Source organism: Gossypium hirsutum, chromosome A07, assembly GCF_007990345.1.
Source record: "Gossypium hirsutum isolate 1008001.06 chromosome A07, Gossypium_hirsutum_v2.1, whole genome shotgun sequence".
NCBI classification, from domain to species: domain Eukaryota; kingdom Viridiplantae; phylum Streptophyta; class Magnoliopsida; order Malvales; family Malvaceae; genus Gossypium; species Gossypium hirsutum.
This window is the reverse complement of record NC_053430.1, coordinates 17,070,997-17,095,578: the sequence shown is the minus strand read 5'-3', so window position 1 is coordinate 17,095,578 and position 24,582 is coordinate 17,070,997. Positions and strand designations below refer to the sequence as shown.

Sequence of the window (24,582 nt, the reverse complement as noted above, 5' to 3'; positions counted from 1 at the left end):
CGACTTTGTTTCCTTGAGTTCTTGAGCTAATGAACCAAATTTAAACTTATCACATCACTATTGTGTAAAACCACATTCGATTATATTATAATTCGGTTAGCAAGAAATACACTTATTCCTTATAACATTTAGCTTCAAGATCACCACCTCAATCATCTCAAGTACCAAACATGCATTAATACTCTCTTTAGTACAATATAAAATAATCGTACACATCTTTAATCACCTTAAACAAATTACTAAGTATTATAGAAAATCAAAGCATACTCATCGTTAGTCTTATTCGGCCATCTCAATACGTTCTAAGTGACCATATGTATATACGTCTATACTAAAGTGCTTTACATTAATAACACCATATCAACAATGTATAATGCCGACCCCTTTAAACCAATTATCCATACAAATATTATTTGTACACATTTCCTTACCTAAATTTCACATTCGGCAATCACTTAATCAACTTAACAAATTTTCTATACTTCAAAACCACAAGTAAATATCATAATTTGTATCATTACATCGATTAAACTAAATCATGCATTAGCTTTTAGCACATTCGGCCATTAAAGAGACAACCCAATTAACATTCAAACCTTTATAAGCTTAGATTTCCCAAGGCTGAATATCACATAAAAACCTTTAATACACATGCAAAGTTTACACTTTAACTAATTATGCATATACTAATAAACCGAATATTATTTAAACAACCATTTGAATAATTCTTTATCACATGTTCACAATCGGCATAACCATGTTACAAATTCAATACATAAAAATCTTCTTATCCAAGGCTATATTTGACCTATATGTATTTTCTTTACAACCATTCATCAACAATTAAGCACATGTTTAATGGCCGAATGCACATACCTCTTACTCATCCTTAACAGATTTTTTTATTATCAAGCTTCCATTTCCACTTAACTACGAACCATTTAAAACAATCAATATTTTACACATTGTCGAATGCATATATATTTTCATCCAAACTCATAATTTCACAAGCTTAGCCTCATTTAATGACTACTTGTTCATCAAGACATTAAACACATCATGCATAACATACAAAGCATCCTTAGCCAAAAAAAAAATACTATCACAAAACTTCCTTGGCCGAATGTCATCTTTTTCCATTAACTAGATTTTGCCATGGGCTTGCTTCAATACTTGAGACCACTCAAATAATATTTAAACTTAATCCTTCATTTCATTTCTCATTTTAGCACATATTTGGCTAATATATAAATATATGCTATCAATTTAATTACAATTATAAATTTTCAACTCAAACTCATTCTTTACCTCGTCTTTCACCTTAATTCAAATTCGGCAAGTATATAAACATATATTAGCAATTTAATTATAGCATTCCACAATTAAGCACAAGTTTCATACTTCACTTTAATAACCGAATGATATTTTACTCAAACTTGCCCCTCATAGCAAATTTAATTAGTCTATCCTCATCCATAAACACTTATCATCAAAACATCCACAATCTAATCCTTGAAGCCATGACCAAATGCTTTATGAAATAAATTCACAAAAATTAACATATGGGTCATGTTGTGAGCTTCAAAACTAACAACATTTCGCAAAAAAAATTAAAAATAAAATACATGAAATCTCACCTTAATTCCCAACACCAAATGACCGAGTGCCTTTGGTGTTCTTTCCTTTATACCCTAGCCGAATGCTCCAATCATCCATCAAAATTACAAATTTTAGCATGGGCTAAGTAAGAGTCATGATTATTTACCTAAAACAAGATCAAATTTCACAATTTGACATAATATACTAACCTTTTTAATGACTCAAGTGACCAAAAATTCTTCCCCTCCTTTGTTTCTTCTATTCGGCCATGTTGAACAACAAAGAAAGGATTTTGTTTTTCCTCCCCTTTCACAAGTCACGGCAATGGGGAGTAAGGGGGAGACAACTTTGGTTTCTCCTCCCACTCACCTCATGTTTTATCATTCTTAATTCATTCTTTTATTTTCTAAACTCATAGTGCTAATAAAAGAATTCATATTATCCTCAATGACCCATCCATGGCCGGCCACTACTCATTCATAAGGGATATTTGACATGCAAACCCTTTATTCATATGACATGCACTAATTGAGCCTTATAGATTAACTATCACATTTTAAAAGTGTCACACATAAGTCCCATCGACTAAATTCACATGCAATTTACTAAATCAAAGCTTAAAACTTTCACACATTCATATTCACATATAATAGTCATAAAATATGACGGCCAATTATTTTTATGACTTGATTTTGTGGTCCCGAAACCACTTTTCGACTAGGGTCAAATTAGGGGTGTCACACAGCGTGTCTTGAGGCCCAACTCACCTCTCAATGTAAGTTGATATTTTTGAAAACCAGAAATTGAAAATACCTCAGCGTGCCCTGAGGCTCAACTTACCTCTCGCAATATGAGTTGATTTTTTTTTAAAACCAGAAATTGAAAATACCTCAGCGTGCCCTGAGGCTCAACTCACCTCTTGCAATATGAGTTGATTTTTGACAAACAAAAATTGAAATTACCTCAGCATACCCTGAGGTTCAACTCACCTCTCGCAATATGAGTTGATTTTTGAAAACAGAAATAAAACATCAAAATACCAAAACCTGTCATCTGGTGGACCTAAGTGTCTTTTCCTTTGATTCAGTACAGCTATCATCACATACTCTTGCTCTACTAGAGTACCTGTATATGTCATGTATGATGTTATCATGATATGCACATGTTTGTCCTAAATGCCTTTATGCCTAAATGATTATGCTTTGCGCCTTAGGCATGTTTGTCGTATGTCCTTTTTCGTCACGATTTTTGTGATGATCTGCATTCATTACTTCGGCTCTTGACTTTCTCTTTAAGCCATGTACCCATCCTCAAGCTTCACGAGTAATCAACGTTTCTCAGATATCACTTTTTTTTGTTTTTTTTTGCCCCTGGTTGAACTTTATCCTTACTTTGAGACTCTTGTACTTATCAAATTCTTATCCGAGTAATGCTTAACATTTTTTTTGTCCAGAGTATGTCATTTCACTATTTATTATTTAAATAAACCACATAATGAGATGCATGAAAATGGTCAGGTAGAGACAAAATGGGTACCTTATATTTATTTATTTCAAATCTAGCAAACCAAGAAAGTTAACCAATGATAGTAAAAAGTGTCATAAAGAGAAAATGGATTGAATTCAACGAATACAAATGCTCTAGATATTTAATGCATGAACTCTTCCACGTTCCTCAATCAAGGATCTTTTCGAGCATGGCTTCTTGCGTAGAAGATTCCGAGCTTTTAGAAATGCTTCAAATACTGTAGTCTCACTATTTGACCCACCGTTCAAAACGCCTTGCTTTTTAAGCTAGTGCTTGCTTCATTAGAACGCCATTTTCGGGTTTTCACCTTGATCACCCTTTTTTTATTTAAGATGCCCTTTTTCGGGTTTTCATCTTGATTTTTTTTTAGGCATAATATTTCTTCACAGCATCCGAGTTCACTGGATTCGGTAACTCCTTCCCATCCGTCTCAGTGAGAGTCAAATCTCCACCCGAGAATGCCTTCTTTACGACGATTGTCCCTTTCCAATTTGGTGCCTATTTTCCTCGCAGGTCTCTTTGTATTGGGAGAATCTTTCTCAGCACAAGTTCTCCTTCGTGGAATTCTCTTGGTCGTACCTTCTTATCATGAGCCGCGATCATTCTCTTCTGGTACATCTCTCTATGACAAATTGCCTTTAGACGTTTTTCTTTGATGAGGTTTAACTGATCATATCGAGCTCGAACCCATTCTGCTTCCTCTAATTTTGACTCCATTAAGACTCGTAGAGAGGGGATCTCAACTTCGATAGGTAGCACAGCTTCCATTCCATAGACCAGAGAGAAAGGAGTTGCCCCCGTAGATCTCCTTACAGATGTGCGATATGCATACAAAGCAAATGGTAGCTTATCGTGCCAGTCTTTATATGTCTCGGTTATTTTCCCAATAATCTTCTTAATATTCTTGTTGGCTGCTTCAACAGCTCCGTTCATCTTTGGGCGATAGGGCGATGAGTTATGATGCTTTATTTGGAATCGCTCACACACTTCTTTCATCATCTTGTTATTCAAATTCAAGGCGTTATCTAAAATGATTCTTTCAGGAAAACCATATCGACAAATGATTTCCTTTTTCAAAAACCTGCAAACTGCAGTCTTCGTCACATTGGCAAACAATGCGGCTTCTATACATTTTGTGAAGTAATCAACAACCAAAAAAATGAATCGGTGTCCATTAGAAGCTTTTGGGGAAATTGGCCCTATAACATCCATGCCCCACATAGAAAAAGGCCACGGAGAAGTCATGACGTGAAGGGGCAAAGGGGATACATGAATTTTATCACCATAAGTTTGACATTTGTGGCATTTTCGTGCGAAATTAATGCAGTCGTTTTCCATCGTCAGCCAGTAATAATCGAGTCTCATAATCTTCCTGGCCATAGTGAAACCATTGGCATGTGTCCCGCAAATTCCCTCATGGACATCTTCAAGTATTTTTCTGGCTTCAACAGCATCTACGCATCTCAAGAGTACTTGGTCTTTTCCTCTTTTGTATAGGATGTCCCCATCAAGAACGAATCTCGCTGCCATTCTTCTGATAGTTTTTTTGTCGTTCTCATTTGCTTGTTCGGGATACTTTTGATTCTTGATGTATTCTAAGACATCATGGAACCATGGCCGTCCATCTGGCTCTTTTTCAATGCTGAAACAATGTGCAGGGACTTCATATATGCTCATTTGAAGAGGCATTATTTCTGTTTCTCTATTTGCTTTGAACATTGAAGCCAAAGTGGCCAGGGCATCAGCCAATTGGTTTTCTTCTCGTGGGAGGTAATTAAAAGTTATTTCTTCGAATTCTTTAATCAACTTTGCCACTAGATCACTGTATTTAACCAATTTCGAGTCTCTCACTTCTCAATCTCCACGGATTTCGTAAATCACCAAGGCTGAGTCTCCGTATACCTCTAAAGTTTTGACGTTTCGTTCAATAGCTGCACGAAGTCCCATGATACATGCCTCATATTCCGCTATGTTATTGGTACAGAAGAAGTTCATCCTGACAGTGAATGGGTAATGGTTCCCTTCTGGTGATAATAAGACTGCTCCAATCCCATGCCCCAATGTGTTCGATGCACCATCAAAGCTCATCTTCCATGACTTCTTTTTTGATGACTTGCCCTCTTTTTCTGTAATGGACATCAAATCTTCATCCGAGAAATCAAATCTCAATGGCTCATATTCATCCATTGTTCGGGTTGCCAAGAAGTCAACTATTGCGCTTTCTTTTATTGAATTTTGACTCACATAGACGATGTCATATTCCGATAGTAAGATCTGCCACCGTGCCATTCTTCCTGAGAGTGCAGGTGATTCCATCATGTACTTTATTGGATCCAGCTTTGAAATTAACCATGTCGTATGATACAACATATATTGCCTGAGTCTCCGAGCTACCCAAACCAGAGCGCAACAGTATTTTTCAATGGATGAATACTTTGCCTCATATTCAGTGAACTTTTTACTGAGGTAGTAGATCGCATTTTCTTTCTTTCCTGATTCGTCGTGTTGCCCCAGTACGCAACCCATTGAATTTTCAAACACAGTCAAACACAATATAATGGTCTTCCCAGAGTTGGCGGTACTAGCACTGGAGGACTAGACAAATATTGTTTTATCTTATCAAAGGCCACCTGGCATTCCTCATTCCATTCTCCCGGGTTATGTTTTCGAAGAAGCCGAAAGATTGGGTCACATTGGTTGGTAAGTTGAGTGATGAATCGGGCGATGTAGTTTAACCTTCCTAAAAATCCTCTGACTTCCGTTTGCGTGCGCGGAGGTGGTAACTCTTGAATGGTTTTTATTTTATCTGGATCAACCTCGATACCTCTTTCACTGACAATAAAGCCTAGCAATTTTCCCGAGGTAGCCCCCAACGTACATTTGGCCGAATTGAGCTTTAGCTGGAACTTTCTCAGTCTATCGAACAACTTCTTCAGGTTCACTACATGCTCTTCTTCCTCTCAAGATTTAGCAATCATATCGTCGACGTAGACCTCTATTTCTTTATGCATCATATCATGGAATAACGTCACCATAGCCCTCTGATATGTTGCCCCAGCATTCTTTAATCCAAACGGTATTACCTTGTAGCAAAATGTTCCCCATATTGTTACGAATGTAGTTTTCTCCATATCCTTAGGGGCCATCTTGATTTGATTATACCCCGAGAATCCATCCATGAAAGAAAACAATGAATGTTTTGTTGTGTTATCCACTAACGTATCAATGTATGGTAAGGGAAAATTATCTTTAGGACTTGCTCGATTCAGGTCACGATAATCCACGCACATTCGTACTTTGCCATCTTTCTTTGGTACCGGGACTATGTTAGCCACCCATTCTGGATATTTGGAAGCTTGTAAGAAACCCGCATCGAATTGTTTTTTGACCTCTTCTTTTATCTTCAATAGCATCTCAAGTCTCATCCATCTCAGCTTTTGCTGAATGGGTTTGCATTCTGGCCTTAATGGGAGTTTATGGACCACTAAATCTTCATCCAGCCCTGGCATGTCCTGATATGACCATGCGAATACATTTTTGTACTCACGGAGCAAAGCAATCAAATTATGCCTGGTGCCCCCTGAAATAGAGGTCTCAATCTTCACTTCTTGCTTCCTTTCTTCAGTTCCCAAGTTTATTGTTTCAACAGATTCTTGATGAGGCAAAATATGTTTATCCTCTTGTTCCACCATTCTTAGCAAGTCAAGAGACGAGACATAGTCTTTAGCATTTTCTTCGGCTTTGAATTCTCCTAAACAAACAGTCTTCTCAAATTTGATTTCAGGACTCGTAACGGGTTGTTCATGCAATTGATATCTGAGCACCTGAAAGTTGAATGGAAAAGGAAACTATAAAGGGGCATCTAAGTATTGAAACCAACAAACTGAATGTTATGGTATGGCATGAGGCAATTGTAAGGATAGGCTATGAAATGATTATGGAATTAGTGATAATGCAAAAAATCGTGACAAAATGCATCTTCATTGATATTCATTTAAATGATAAAGAGCGAATGCAAGCTCTTACAAAAGAATTCTATTATATCTAAGGACATAACAGAATGTTAATGTTTGAGCATTACTCTGAAGACTTATAAACTACAAGAAGATCCTCGGCAGTCTAATTGTTCAACATGAAACTCGGGGGACAAGGGCGTATCTTTGAGACGTCTTTACTCGCGTCAGCTCCTTTGTCAATGACATTTATACTGATATTCCGAAAACCCTCTTCGATCATTAACATTGTGCTTTGTGCACTATACTGCCCTGGGTATATCATTCCCGCAGACGTAAATATTCTTGACAAAGGAGGGAATTCCATGGGCTCCCATTCTGGTTCTTAGCCTACTGTTCTCGCGGTCCTTCTTTCCTGATCTTTCTTCCACTACTTTCTTCTTTGACGCATGTCCGGCTGGAACCCTAAACCGTATCGGGCCTTGTGGTATACTGGCTTTAGAGCCCTGACTATTCCTTGCAGATATCTCCCTAAACCTCTTCTCACTCGAGCTCCCTTTTCTACAGTCAACTTGACACCCATTCTAGTATTTCTCAACAGTTTTGGCACCTGGATTCTGTTTCCCTCGGCGACAAAAGTGGCATTGACGAATTCAAGGGATCGGAAGGAGCATTCCACTGCGTCCTTGCTTACTTCAAGGTATGGCGCATCAACAGAGATAGATGCGACAATGTCTTCTTCTCCCTCGACAGTGACCAAACAGCCATCCATGATAAATTTCACCTTTTGATGGAGGGATGATGGGACCACTCCAGTGGAATGGATCCAGGGTCTTCCCCAAAGGTAGTTATATGAGAGTGTAATGACCATGACTTGGAACTCGACATCATATATGTAGGGACCCACTTCCAGAGGGATCTCAATCTTTCCCATGACTTCACGCCTTGTCCCATCGAATGCCCTTATCGTGGAATGACAGGGCCTTAAATAGGACAAATCCATCGGAATTCTGGAAAGTGTGGCCAAAGGCATGACGTTGAGTGCTGACCCATTATCGATGAGCACGTTCGGTATTATGTAGCCCTTGCAGCGAGTCGTAATATGCAGTGCTTTCACTGAGCATCTACCATTGGGTGGTATTTCATCATCACTAAAAGAGATAAAATTATCCGCATTCAAGTTGTTCACCCATCTGTCAAGCTTCTCCACGGATATATTGTTTGCCACATAAGCTTGATTTAACACTTTCAGCAAAGCGTTCCGGTGTGGCTCCGAATTTAATAGCAGAGATAAAATCGAGATTCGTGCTGGTTGCTTATTCAATTTTTCCACCACATTGTATTCACTGTGCTTGATAAATTTCAAGAACTCTTGTGCTTCCTCTTCATCCACAGGCTTTTTAGTTTCTTGCACTGGAGGAATTTCTTGCTCGACTTCGGCCTCATGCATCACTGCTTTCCCTTTTTGCTTCTAGTCACTGTTCTTCTTCACTGGTTCGACCTCTTTCGAATAACATCTTCCACTTCGGGTAAAATGACCTACCTCTCCAACATCTCCAGTTATGGTTTTGAGTTTTTCATCTTCAGGTGTGACAATATTGACGTCGTATTTCTATGGTACGACTTTGTCGTCCTTGTACGGGAAAGGAGACGGTACTTCGATTATCATTTTTGGTTTCACCAGCTCCTTCGTCGTGTCATAATAAATTACTAACGGTCGATTCGCGCTATAAGGGAGACCTGATGACTAGTTGTCAGAGGCATATACTTTTCTTTTGTTGGTCCCTTCCCTCTTGTTAAGGACCTTAATCTCCTTATTATCCATTCGGTCCTGAAGCAACCTTTTAAATTCCTCACACGACTGAATGTTGTGTCCTACAATTCTATAGAAATTGCAAAAACTTTGACCTTCTTCCCCGAGAATTCTATTGGGGTGACAAAGAAATCCTTTCTTAACTAGTACCTCCCAGATTTTTTGCAGAGGCGTCTTTATTTCTGAAACACATCTTCTGACTTGCCATTCGTCCTCTTTCCCCACTGTGCTCACATTCCCTTTAGTATGGTTAGGGAACGGGTTCCCAGTTGCATTACTGGAACTATCGAATCGTAGGATACCCTCATCAATTAGCCATTGAACTCTCCTCTTAAAGGCTAGGCAATTTTCCGTGGAATGTCCCTGGTTTCCCGTATGGTATGCACAACTAGCGTTTAGGTCATACCATTTCGGGTATGGGGGCCTCAGAAGTGCCATATAATGCGGGGATATCAATTGCTTCTCCAAAAGTTTTGGGTACAGTTCCCTATATGACACGAGAATAGGAGTAAATTGTGGTCTCTCGGAATTGGGTTTTGCTGGCCTTTGCTCGTTTTTGGGTTGGCTTTGGACGGGCATTGTATTTTGCGGGAACGTGGCGGTTGGTCTCAGGTTACTTGTAGCGTAAACGGGGTAAGAAGAATAAAGAGTTAATGTTTGATAGTAAGGGGTTTGAGGAGGATAATAGAAATTCGAAGATGGATAATTTCGAGGTCGCGATTGGTTTGGATACGGACTCGGGGTATAGCGGCTTCCAATCCACCATATGGGCTTCTGGTTCTTTCTTCTTCATGGGCGCTACCCTTCTTGAACTTTCTTGACCTTCCATTCTACCGCTCTTGATAGCATTTCTATAAGCTCACCAGATATTACAATATCCGCAAAATCTTTCGTGGCACTTCCCACTAGTTTGTCATAAAACGGCGCATTTAAGGTGTTGATAAAGAGGACGGTTATCTCCGTTTTTGTTAGTGGGGGTTCCACTTGGGCTGAGACGTCCCTCCATCTCTGCGCATACTGTCTAAAAGTTTCTGACGGTTTTTCTCCATCATTTGTAAAGTCATCCGATCAGGCACCATATCTGATACATGCTTGTACTGCTCACAGAATACCGACGCCTAGTCTTTCCAGGATCGGATCTTTTCCTTACTGAGCTGGTTGTACCACCAAAGAGCTGATCCTACTAGACTATCTTGAAAATAATGTACGAGTAGCTTATCTTCGTTCACGTAACCGGTCATTTTCCGGAAAAACATGACAAGATGCGCTTTTGAACATCTTGTCCCATCGTACTTTTCGAAATCAGGCACCTTGAACTTCGGGGGCAGGGTTAGGTCAGGTACCAAACTGAGTTCTTTAGCACCTAGTGCAGAGAAGACTTCAGTGCCTTCTATTGTCTTAAGTCTTTCTTCCAAGCTCCTATACCTCTCTTGAGCCTCGTGATCATCTATTTTCAACTTGGCTATTTCAGCCGGATCATCTAAATCTGGAACTACAGGATTGGCAGGGGTTACTCCGGGATTTGACATAAATATTCCTTGCCCTAGATGAGCAAATGGCATAGGTCGTTATTCCGAGCCTGTGGATTCCCCTTGAGTATACCCTCTTTGTGCTACGTGGGCATGCGGTGGAGTGAATCCTGAGGGATAGAATAGATCCTGGTCATGATTAATTCTTGATTGAGGTTTCATACTGTCGGGGTTCTGCATGGGTCCTTTTCCTTTGACCAAAACTGACATCATCTCCATCATTCTAGCCATTTGATCCTTCTGTTCAAGTGATTCCTCTCGAGATCTTACTATCAAATCCCTCGTTTCTTACTGTGATTTAGCCAGTTCTTGTAATTCCCTTTAGATTCTTTCCATCCTTTCGATTCTTTCATTGAACTCAGCCTCCATTGCTCTAGCTTGTCAACGCGTTTTATACGAATGGTGTGGTTCCAGATTTGAAGTGTTGCAACTGCGAATTATATGATTCTAACCTTAGTGAATGATTATGGGATATGTATATACAATGAATGAATGAATAAATGTTGAATAAATGACAGTCATGAAAGAAATGCAAGAAATTGGTGTTGATCTCGAGATAGTCCCTATTAGGCATTTCATTCATCAAAAGAGTTCATTACAAAACATTTCGCCATTTTTGATTCGGCCATTACACAAACTTCCTAGCTATATCGCTATATTTCTTTACTCGCTCTAAGAACTCCGATATGCTCGATTATTGGCTCGGCGGGAATTGGCAACTGAGATCCTCTACTTCATCTGATAGTTGTACCATGTGCACAGCCGCTTGACGGATTTTGTTGATCAAAAAGCCCAGTTGCATTTCTCTTTCTTGGAGGTTCGTTTTATAAGCGTGAGTGTCTCTATCATATTGATCATTCTTTTCTTCCAAGGATTTTAAGAGAGTATCCAATTGTTGCTGACGAGCTCGCAACGCATCTTCTAGATCCCGTACTCTTTCTCTTAAGCTTTGACATTCAGATTGACTGGTTGTCCATTTGGTAGACATAGCTTCGTGTTCAGCGCTTTTCTTTCTTAATTCTATCATAACCCACGTAGCCTTTTCCTCCTCATTCTCTGCCCTCTTTTTCCAAAATTTCATCCCGCCTTTAGCATTGTTTAATTCTTCTCTCCACTCTGTTGACGACTTACCCAACCCACTGTTCTTGATAGTGACTCTTAACTTTTTATTTTCCAGATGAAAGTCCCTTAAGTCATTTCTTATGACTTCAACTTCTTTTTGTACTTTCTCGGTTTTAGACCTTTCGATCTGGACGTCGATCTTCAACTGGTAATTTTCTTCTTGAAGAATACTAATGTCCCGCAACATTTTGACCTTTTCGCGCTCAAATTCCTATCTTGCTATTTCTAGCTCGGATGGCACTTCTGCCGATAAAGGATTCTAGACGGTGTAATTTGTCGACGAGATTTACTGGCTGTTCACCCGTTGCTTTCTCCATATGTTGTAATCTTGGGTGAGGGTATCAGCATATAGAGCTAATTCCATGTGATGAATTCTCTTCCAAGACTTTGCAGTATCTCGGACCCTCTTCATATATCCTTCACCCGCAAAAGCAAACTCTGATTGTGCTAATCCTCCAGTGGCGAGTACGAATTGTCGTGAAGAAAATTGCCTTTGGACCATTAACGGAGCATATCCAACTCCTCCCCATAACCCGAGTAGTGGCACCCGATCTTGATCTCCGACCTTGTATAGCAGAATTAACGGGCGTATCCACGGGGCTCTCTAAGTTACGTCATCGGCGCGAAGATTCTGAAAGACTGAGACCCAGTGTTGTTCAGTGACCTCCTTCGGCCATTCTTTCTTGAGATAAGCTTCTAACGGGGAGAATGTTTTAGAAAACATATGGAACGGTGTGCGCTCTACTTTCCAGAAGTGGCTCAGAATCCAAACATTGAGTAATTGCGCGCATTCGATAAAACGACCTTCCCCTTTCTTCCTACAGCTACTTAGTGATCTGAAGGTTTCGGCCAGGATAGTTGGGACGGGGTCGATTCCTTGTTTTAACCTTTCGAAGAAATCTAGCACCACAACTTCTATGTGTCCAAAGACCTTCGGGAAGATGATCAAATCGTAAATGGCCAGAGCGAATAGATTTACCCTTTTCAACATGTCGGGATGGTTCAGAACCAAGTCTTGTAGGGAAGACCATGGAATGCAAATGGTTTCATTCTTCTTCTTTATCTACTTTTCGGCCCACGCGTCAGTCATGTCTGTCAATCTCACTAACTTTTTCTTGAAGGTCATTGGCTTAGGTTCTTTCACATATATCTTATAAGGTTGTACGTTTTCGACACGAAGCAAAGTAGCATACTCTTCTATAGTCGGGGTCATGTCTTCCTGATTGAAAGTAAAACATTGGTAAGCCGGATCCCAAAATCTGACCATGGCTTGGATCAATCGTTCGTCTATGTTGACAGTAATCAAGTTGGCTATGTCCCCATATTTTTCAGTGAAGATACCCCTAGTGTCCAAATCCCACTGATTCCAAACCCGAACCAAATCTTCAAGGTTATTCTGGCGAACATTCACAGTTACGTGCTCGGGCAAATTGGCAATACATCCCTCCACTAGACTATCCCCTCTTTCTTTCTGAGTCTTTAGAGACCAATCTCGAACCGCGGCATTCCTCTCGGTTATTTGTATAATTGACTCTTCCATTAGAAACCCGTTTTTTAACAACCGATCTCTAATCAACACCTTCCTAATATGATGCCTATAATGCATGATGGAAAAAGAAATAAGGCAAAGACAAACAACCTTGATTAGTAATTAAGTATAGGCAGAAAAACATGGAAAATTTAACAAATCGAACTACCCAAATCTAGTTTATTAAACAGACCCAGTCCCCTTGTATAGAAAGTGAAGATGCAAAAGATAAGAGGCGTTCCTCCCGTGCACTTATTTTGGTGACTACTAAATGGACGGAGGTTTGGCATGGCTCTAGTTAAATGGCTCGTACAGTTCACTATATGCGGTTTTGGTTCTAGATAGGTACTCGAATTGTCCGTACTGTCATCTGCTAAGATTAGTACGACGCTTCAGTCATAGCCCATCACAGGCTCACGAGTTCAATTCGAAGGGTTACATTTACTTATGCCTATGCGGAGGGACAAGTTAACTCACGAAAGCATAAGTCATATGTAACCCGAAAGTATTCACTAGCCTGTACGGAGGGATGAGTTAACTCACGAAGGCGTAGCGTTTACTTTCACTTAAATGGACGAGGCCTGGGTAGAGAGCTCATGTTATGCAAAATGCAAGTACACGGTGTGTGGGAGAAACTCACAAACCTTTACGTTTTATTTAAAAAACTAGACCAAAACTAAAACCATAAAAATTTAAAGCTGAATAACAATCGGATAAAACAAGTTGGGAGAATATATACAACACTTCAAAACCCCAATTTTGGGATCACGACTAAATATTAATTCGAACAATGAATTTTTAAAATTTTGATAACACGCGTTTAAGTGACTCGACTCTCAAAAACTGACGTCCCCAGTGGAGTCGCCAGCTGTAGCGACGTAAAAATTTCGCTTTCGGTCGCTAATTGAGGCGATTATTTGAAAATTTGAAAATGGAATTTCGGTTTTAAAAAAAAGGGAGTCGCCACCGATCTTTTTTCTAGGTGTGATCGGACACCTAATAAATAATCTTTTTTAGAAAAGAAAGTTTATTCTTGAACAAAAACGAAGGCCAAACTTGGGTCTACGCGAAAATCCTGAGAAAAATAGGGTTCGGGAGTCGGTTACGCACGAGGAAGGTATTAGCACCCTCATGACGCCCAAAATTGGTATCTTTATTAAACACGTGTTGTCTTGATTTTCAAAAATACGAATTCAATTTGCCATTTAACCGTGATCCGATTGAAAAACGAGAATTTTTTAAAACACGAAAATTTTTGGGATCCGAATTTTTTTTTTAAAACACGAAAAATTTTGGAAACGCGAAAAGTTTACAGCATTAGAATTTTGACAAATTACATATCCTCATCTACATTTTAAAAATAAAGTTTGATCACTTACCAATAATCACAAAAATAAATATTCTATTTCAAAACACGAGAATTTTTAAATTTTTTGATTTTTTTTAAAAAGGACGTCCCATTTTTAACACTAGCCGATGATATTCACCCAACATAGCGATGAAATCAATGGCTTAATATTAAATCGGCACGTTGCCTTATTTATAAATAAAAAGAAGAAGAAAAAAATGAATAAACTATTTTTTTTAAATAAAAATTCATAAATAAATAAACGGTGCAAACATGATATAATGAAGTGATTAATAAAAAACATTATAACATAATATTAAGTTATTAGAGTAATAACAAATAATATTTACAATAAAAGAAAAAAAAGTAAAAATGTATTAATACCATAATAAAATAATATATGTATAATAACAATATGTACAGAAAGATGTATGTATACCAAATAATACATAATAATACTAAAATAAAATAATAATTAACAATAGTGAAAATAATAACCATAATAATAAATATAATGATATATAAAAATAATACTATATATAAAAGTATATATATACGTACAATAAAATATATACTAATATTAATAATAAATATAACAGGGGTAAAAATAAGTATAATAATATATTAGATAGTAAAAATAACAATAATAATAATAATATGTGAAGGTTGAGAAAAATAATAATATAATAATAACCAAAATTTTAAAATCATAAAGGGATATAAATAAATGGTAAAACAAAGTAAAATAAATGTATGTAAACAAAAGGAATAGATAAATAAATATAAAAGAAATATAATAGTAATAGTAATAATAATGCAAAGTTAATTAATTTAATAATATGATAACAATAATAGTAAAGTAAAAGGAAAATAATGAAAGGGAAATATGGGGAAATATATAAAAGGAAATAAATAATAGATGGATAGACAAATAAATAAATATTAGCAGCGTGAAAATGATAAAATAATAAATATTTAAATGAAGATAATAAGAACAGCAATAAAATAATAAATATTTAAATGAAGATAATAAGAACAGCAAATATTTAGAAAGTAAGCATTAAAGTCCTTAATATATATGTGAGGGATATAATGTAACAAACAGATGAATAAACAAACAAAAAAAAGAGACTGAAATGAAATACGCGCAAAAGTGGAGGACCGAATTGGGAATATTCCCATACCATCAAAACGGTGCCACTCCAACCAGTACTAAAATGTAATTAAAATAATATTTTGGGCGGAATTTAAAGTAACAATGAGCTGATTTGAAAGGACCAGAAAGGAGGAGAGACCATTTACACAATTTGTCCCAAAAGCAGAAACATGCTTGGCCTAGTATTTGTGACGCCATTTCACCTTTGTTATTTTTTTTTATTTTTTATTCTTTACTTCATTTTTGTTTAAGCAAACAAAGAACACCTCACCTCCTTTCCCCTTTTTCGGTTAAGGTTTCTAAACCCATTTTTGCCGCCGTCATTGTGGCTCTTTGAAGCCGCCGGGGCTACCACCGTCGAAAGTGGTCAGGGCCACCAAGATCCAGGTAAATTTTTATTTTTTCTTTTTATTTAAAAACGATTTATAATGAAAAACTATGAGATTGAATCGAAAGAAAACAAAAAAAGGAAAGAAATAAACTAAAGGAATAAGAGAAATAGAGATTAAAATCCACATTTTTTCTTCTATTGTTTTGCTTTTTGATTTTCAATACATTTGTCTAACAGTCTTTTTCTATTTTTCAAAACAGAACAACAGCCAAAGGAAATCAAAACTAAAAAAATCCTCCCCCTTTTTTACAATATTTTGCTTGGCTTTTTATAGTCATTTTACAAGTTTTTTTATTACTACTTTTGCTTCTTCTTTTTTTTGTCTTGCTTGTGTGCTTTACTTTTTGCAATGTATGGAAGTAACTGGTGGGGTTGTCAGAGGCAAGTGGCACTGAAAGTTGAGGCTAGGGTTAGGTTTTCTCTTCTTTTTTTTCTTTCTAATTTGGGCTATATTATTGGGCTAGGGATTTTTATATTTTTTTTAATTTTGGGTTTGGCTAGTTGGGTTAATTTAGATGGATGTGGACTGATTGAAGTTTGGGTAAGTTAGGTGATTTTTTTTTGTTATAAATGGGTTTAATTTGTGGTAGGCCAAAATTGGCCTGCAACAAATCTATTTATATTCAACCTCATTGGTTGGAACAAGTCATAGGTGATATTTGTATTTTTTTTATTGGATTTTAAGTGATTTTGAAATATTTACTTAAGAATTAATTTAGAGTTATTTTTCACTTTAATTACTTGTATTTTCAGCCTATTTTTTATTCATGGAATAAAATATATTTTTGATGATTGTTTTTTTTTTGTGAGAGACAATAAGTGTTTTAAGGGATTGAGTGATTCAACTCTTGTTTTCCTTTTAATACTTGCTACTTTCAAATCTTTTTAGTTTTGCAAAGTTTCCAATCTTCAAAGCTCAATTATTGATCTTTCTAAAAGTTCTTCTCTTAACAGATTTCATACGAAAAATTTATCAGATCATTGGTGTTTTTGAGAGCAAGCCTCCCGAAGACAATTTTATTTATTTTTTATTTAATTCTTTTTTATTTTATATTCTTCAAATTTGACTTAGGATTTATTTAATTTAATGCCAGAATTGTATTTTGTCGTGAATTAATACAGCTCTAAGCCCTTTCTTTCTTTTCTATTTTCTTTTTCTTTTGAAATTTTTATTCCATCACTTAAATTCTTTTTTTATTTTTTATTTTTTATTTTTGTTTATTGGTCTAGATCTTGCATTTCTCTATCAATTTTTTATAAAGTATGTTTGTTAGTTAAATATATATAAAAAAGTATAAGTATTAAAGTTTTGATTTCTAAGAAATTATAACAAAATTAATAAAATAATTGAAATACTCATAAAATTGTTTAATATTATAAAATAAAAACATAATATTATATTAATTTAGAAGAAGTAAAATAATTAATTTCCAATTTTTTGTAAATATTATTATAGTTTATTTTATTTTTCATTATGGGCAAAGAATGAAAAATATTGCTAATAAAATAAATAATGTAAATATATCCATTTGATTAAATAAAAATGAAAAAAAATTAAGCTAAAAACAATAAAATATAAAATTAAAAGTATTACAAAATTTATTGCATTGGATTAATCTTTTAACTAAGACTTAATTTAAAATATTTAGAGGAATCAAATATAATTGTATATTATTGTTTTTTTAATAAAAACTGGCCTTTATTGAAAAGAGAGAAAATCACCTCAAGAACTACAACCCACTAGCGATCGTTTTTTGCTGCAACCTAGTCAAATTCCCCTAGCTCCTCCACCCAATATCTATTCTCGTTAAAATCAAAGCCTTTGGTGGCCTGCTGATGCGCCACAAGGTTGATGTTCTTGCTGCAAAATCTAAACCGAAAAGCACCAAAACAAGCCGCAACTTGCTTCCCATCAACAATATAAGTGCCGATAACTGATCAGTCTGTCTGGGCATTTATGAGTCTCCTAATAATCATGTGTGCATCTCCTTCAATCTCCCCGATTGGAAACCCATGTCTTCAGCGAACTGAATGGCCTAGACGCAAGTGAGGACTTTAGTTGAAAAAGCTTCAGGTATATTCTTGTTCACCGGTGTTGTTGACCCTAATATTAAACCATCACTGTTCCCAATAATGATACATGATCTTGATTGTTTTAAATTGTCTTTAAACCCCACGTCAAAGCTAACTTTATCAAACGAAGTTGAGGGGGAGACCAACGCCTATGCAACCGACAAGATTAGAAAGGTATGTTACCATCTAGCATTTTTAATTCCCTTACAAAAGACTTTATTCTATTTAAAACATTAGTAACAATAATTCGTTGATTCTCAAGAAACAATTTGTTATGAGAATACCATATACTCTAAAAAGTTACCACAATCGTACACCAAACTTCATCATGAGCATTAGTAAAAATATGGACCATTAGATCCCTAAATTTGACTATATTGTTCAATGTAGGCCAAGAAATTCCCAAAAGTTGTCATACCTATCTGGCTATTTCACACTCAAATATAGCATGTAACGTTGATTCTTGACCTATCCTACAACATGGGCAAATTGGTGAAGCTACAATCCTCTTACTGTACAAGTTCTCAAAAGTGAGCACAAAATTTTGAAAGAACCTCTGATTTGTAATTTTAATTTTGCTAGGAACTTGTATTTGCCATAATTTTTTGTAAAGAAACTTATATTCAATAGTTATTAGGGGTATAGAAATGTCGAGTAAGAGCTTGTAACCACTACGCACAGTATATTCGTCAGCATTTTTAACCTTCCAAATTAATATATCATTCTGAACTGATCTTACAAGTAGAACACTTAAAAGTCTCTCCACATCAATATTTCTAAGCAGATAATTGATGATATATGCTTTCCAAATCCTATTTTCATGATCAATAAGATCAAACACCATGAAAACACTACCACCAACCTCCGTATCTCATATTTTGCAATCAGTCGATCCTGGAAGCCAATTGTCCATCCAAATGGAGATATTTTGCCCCTATCCTACCTTCCAATGGAGCCCCAATTCCAACAAAGCCTTTGACTTCCAAATAGTTTTCCAAGTATAAAAGGGGTAAATACCTAATTATGAATTAAGAAAATCACTAGATGAGTAATACTTAGACATTTAAACACAAGCTACCAACGTCTGCATATTTGACATTAATCTCCATCCCTGTTTGGCTAAGAGGGCAATACTGAATTTACCCAAATCGTAGAAACCCATGCCACCATTTTCTTTCAACTTACAAATATCCGATCATTTGCACCAATGAATCCCTCGCCTATTATAAGCTTTTTGCCACAAAAAATAATTGATAACACCTTCCAACTCCTTACAAAAAGTAATTGGGAGTAAAAAGTAAAACAAAATAAATAAGGATGACCTATAAAATAAACTTTATAAAAACTTCCTTCCCCTTGCGGCAATACACGAGCACTACAACTATTGATCTTTCTCCGAATATGGTTCTTCGAAAAAGATTCCTTCTTTTTTTCCTCACAAAGATAAGTTTAAAAGGTTCAAATCGTCTGGTGGACTGAGATATTTGCTCAAGAACAAAATTCGACCATAATTAAATATAAATCCAAGATATATTCAAGGGTCATGATTCTAATCCAAGCGTTTAAAAACTTAGATTATCTATCTCTGTTTAGATCATTCAATTTAGTGTCTAAAGATGTATTAGTTTTTTTTTTTTAATTGGAAGAGAGGGTACAGGCCCTATGAAAACATCAATTATCTACTAGAATCAGAATCAGACCTTGGAGACCCCAACAAATGCAACACCGCCAGCGGCGCCGAATTATAAACAAGCAACTCATGCTGTCCGTTTCCGGCTAACTTAGCCATCATATTCGCTATCTGATTTGCTTCCCGAGGTATTTGGCGAATTTCCACCTGCATAGTTCGAGCACAAAATTGCTTAATATCCCGAACTAGAGAAAAAGGCGAGGTAGCAGCCTGATGCCGTTGCAACATCCGAATGCAACCTGACAATCTATTCTTAATGTAAAGAGTCTTAAAATTACGAGTAAAAAAAAATCATATACAGATGTTTAGTAAGCACTTTTTAAATGGACAATAATCAAAAACATGAAATGATCAGCCCACTAAATCAGATATTGAAGATTACGCAGTAACCCAAAACTTTGGTCTAAGTAAAGCCCTCTATTCTATTCTATTGTGATGGTGTGGCGAGGAACTGATTGGGACATTTTAAAAGTGTTTGTATGAAGATTAACTTTATAGGTTGGTATTTTGTTGATTGTCATTGGAGCTTTTTTAACTCCATAAACAAAATTTAGTGTATGACACATAATTGTTTTAATTTATTTTAATATTTTTTAAAACATATGACAGTAACTCATTCTATTTAGTGAAAATTTTAAACTCTACTAACACAACACCAAATAATTTTCCTAACTTTATAATAATATTATCCTTCATATTTATTTATGATTTGAATTATTGGGTAATTGAATGATTGCCTACTGCTTGTTACATGGAATCTTCGACTCTTCTTTTTCTGTATGGTATTTATGTATATTTTTTTTGTTTAATGTGGTATATGTATTTGACAAAAGTTGAATATTTTGATACTTGAAGATAACAATGTTATTGTTTTTAGTGTTTAATTTGAGTATTAGAGTTGATTTGTTAAAAATTCATAATTAGCTAATAATATTAATAATTAACTTTTATCAAATCAACCTTAAAATCTGAATTAAATCACATTCATAAATTGTATTTGACAAATTATGCACAAAATTAAACAAATTCAAAATTAACTTTAATTTTATTCTATTAACAAAATTATAAAAAATTCAAAATTACTAATATTATTAATTAACTTTTATTAAATCAACCCTAGAACCCGAATTAAATACTAAAAAATTAATATCGTTACTTTTAAATACTAAAATATATAAATTTTATCAAATATAGATACCAAATTTAACTAAAAATAATACAAATGCAATATTATATATATATCCAATTTAAGTACCCAAATAATATATTTAGACATTATTATTACTGTCCATTTCACATTAAATCCATATTCCACCCTATTAATTCTTTTTATTATAAAATGAACAAACCAAAAGGTTTGGCATTGTCCCATCATACATGCTTTAGATTCCCTATATAAATATTATGATATGTTTGATAAATTAAAAAATTAAGTGTTGAAAATTTTAATATTAAATTTGTATTATAAAATTATTTGATATATTAAGAAAAATTAAATATTAAATATAATTATTTTGATAGGATATTATTTATTTTATTTTAAATGGTTTTAAATAAAAGTTAAAAGAAATTTTGAATATTTTAATTTTAAGAAAATGAGAAAATAATTTATTTTAAAAATAAGATTTTGAAAAACAAAGTCAATTTAATTTTTTTCCATTAAGTGATAAGTAGATATCTACTTATTTACCATATTCAATTTTTTTATTAAAAAATTTATATTACATAAAAAAAGTTAATATAATTATTAAATACACTGAAAATATTTAAATGTTAAAAATTTCACTTTCAATAAAATAATTTTTTAAATGATCTATCCACCTCTCTTTCTCTTCCTTTACTTCCAATCCTCTTGAGGAATCCTATTCTGACCATTTTTAATCATCTAAGGCTTTTAGCTTATCAAGTAAACCGTAAGAAAAACCCATCACTCAAACATTGCATCAATAATTGGTGTAGTAAATGTGGATTGAACATATTCCTTTTGCATTATCAACTATCTTTTCTCCAAGCCCCTATTTTTAAGGTTGAGTAAGAAAAATTAAAAATCAATATGAAATACAAATTTTAAAATAGTAATCACTTGAAATTGAACTAATTTTACAAATAAATAGAAATATTTTTGTTTATGAGTAAACAAATAACGGAGGAAATCGGGATATGCACACGTAAGTTCACGTGTACTACATCACGGATCATTTCTGAACTCGCTTGTGACGTGATCATTTCTCACGGATTAAAGGAAAGTTTGTTGGCAAAAATTGAACTTAGTCATATCTGAGCTGTCCTTGTAGCACCTCACGTGCAACTCCGAAACTGTCTCGGCCCCATGGTTAAATAAATTGAATAAAAAATAATTTGCTTCTTTTTCCTTTTTTTTTTTGTTTAAGTAGAATTTCACATTGGATCATGGATTCCCAAATGAACGGCTGTGATTTGTTACCATCTTCGAGAGTAGATCGTGCCACTTTGAGTAAGGCACCACCATCATTACATCCATATATGGGTGTCCGTTCCATCGTTAGGATCCACTAATAAAATGGATAAATATTTTATTGGCCCATCAGCCATATATTTGATTCGATATAGTGGCTCGGTTGTTAGAGCCGGGCTGAGCTTAATCGAAGCGGTGTCCACTAGAATCAAGACACGAGTCGTTGTCATGTAAGAAGGAAGTGATGGTTTATCTTCCTAATAAACCCATCACCACCACCCATTTCCACCACATGTTGGGTTGCGGGTCACCTGCATGGTCTCTATTTTAAAGGTAAGTGTTCGATTAAATCGAGTGAAAATATTTTAAATTAATGGAGTTAATACGTTATATTTTATCATTATAACTCGATTTAAAAAAATTTCGAATCGAGTTAAGTGAAATTATTCATGTTAAATTAAAATCATATTATATAATCACTAATTTCATATTAAAGTACATAAATTTGAAACTATATATATTTAAAATTTTTTTCAAAGTAAAATAATAATAAAAAAATAATTTAGTATGATGAACTTGGATCATTAATTAAATTATTTAGGTCTCAAAATTATTATTTTAGAAATTTTTAAAAATTTTAATTTTCTTTATATATTTTTAGAATTTTTTAAATTTTTAAAAAATAAATTTTATAAATATTTTAAATTTTAAAAATAATTTTGAATTATTTTATAATTTTTGTTGAGAGAGAGACCGATTTGTTTATTTTCAAAATTAATAAGGATCAAAGTGACACTTACACCAATACGTTATTCGAATTTAATTCAAATTAACTTGAGTTACTTAATTCGATTAACTCGAAATTTAAATTCTTTTAGATATTTTTAAATCAAATCGAGTTTTAATCATTCTTATTATATTCTATTTTCCTTGTTTTACAGGTCAGACTTGAATTTTACCAAACTATAAGAGTTCACCACGTGTAAGGACTCCGATTCAAAATTCTTGCAACTTACCATTTCGCCATATATACGAAGAAAAAAAAAATTAGATAATTCCTTCTCACTACTTATATCTTAGCCCTAATCAAGTAAATTAGTATTCATCATATGTCATAAAAACACATAAGCAAGAATTCCAACTGTTTTTTTTTATTCAAAATACTTAAATGTAAAACCAAAAAAAAAAATCTGTTTCATATCAGAAAATTTCACGTCATCAACCTAATTCCTTTCCTATGCTTGTCATGGATTCATACTTTTATGAGAATTGGATGCTTGCAAATTTAGCATAATTCTTTGATACTTGAATAGATCCATATTCAAAGAAGACGATGAAAGGAAAACATGATAAAATCAAACCCAGAACAAATCATGATGAAAGTCAATCGAAGAAAATTAGTTGTTGGATATTTGCAAAATCAAGCTTAATATATTGATACTTGGATTCTGATTTTATATGATCCACAATTAAGGAGACAATGGAGTAAAACAAGTCATAAATTTACTTGATTCAGAATCAAAGGAGACAATAGAAAAATTGATGAAATTAAACCCAATATGGTGAACGCCAAGCAAAAAACAAAAGTAGAAACCTTTTTTGGATAGCTTTATCTTTTTGCAATTTCTTCTTATATTTACGGGTAATAACCAAGGTGAATCCATGGTTAGTAATGGTGGCAACGAAAAGTATAAGAAAAAAATTAGGTTAATGATGTGAACTTGTTGTAGAGGAAACTTTTTTTTTTTTTGAGAACCCAGGATTATATAAAGTTCTACTGGTAGGATTTTGTAGATTTTTTAAGGTCTTTTCATCTTGAATGCTACTAATACTTATCCACTTAAATATAGGTAAGACTTCAAAAGCTCATTAAAAAATAAGTTAATTCAAGTTTTTTAACAATTTATTTTGCCAACACTTTGAAAATATTTTTAAGGACTTATAAATAATTTTTATAGATTTAAGTAAGAAATTTTTAATATACTTTTTGTTACATCAAAATATTTTAAAAATTAGAATTATCAAACTTAACAAAACTTCAAAACAATTTTCACACTAACCGAATCCATCACAAATCCACAACGAAAAATAAAAGAAGATTGGTTAAACAGCAGAATCGCAATGGCAAAAAGAAAACTTTTAATGTAACAAAAGAGGAATTTGGAAAAGAAGGAAGAAGGGAAGAAGAAGAGTACTAGGAAAAAAATGTATAGAGGAAAAAGAAAGAAAAGAAAACATGCAAAAAGGGAGGGGAAAATTGACTTATAATTGGGGAGAAAAACTAGGGAAGTTGCTAAATCAAAAATAAAAATAAGATATTTTAATAATATTCCAAACTCAAACTCAGAATTTCATACATACCATCACAACACTCAACCATTAAACCAAATTAAATTATTTAATATAATTTAACAATCCA

The 24,582-nt window shown here is 34.4% G+C and overlaps 1 long non-coding RNA gene across 1 annotated transcript; it reads right to left on the bottom strand.

The window, feature by feature from the left end:
• Positions 1-17,520: 17,520 nt before the first annotated feature.
• Positions 17,521-20,256, bottom strand: LOC121232177 (uncharacterized). The gene is made up of 2 exons (XR_005930417.1): positions 19,740-20,256; positions 17,521-18,188 (listed from the first exon to the last, which is right to left on the bottom strand). It is a non-coding gene; the product is annotated as an uncharacterized lncRNA (long non-coding RNA).
• Positions 20,257-24,582: the final 4,326 nt, after the last annotated feature.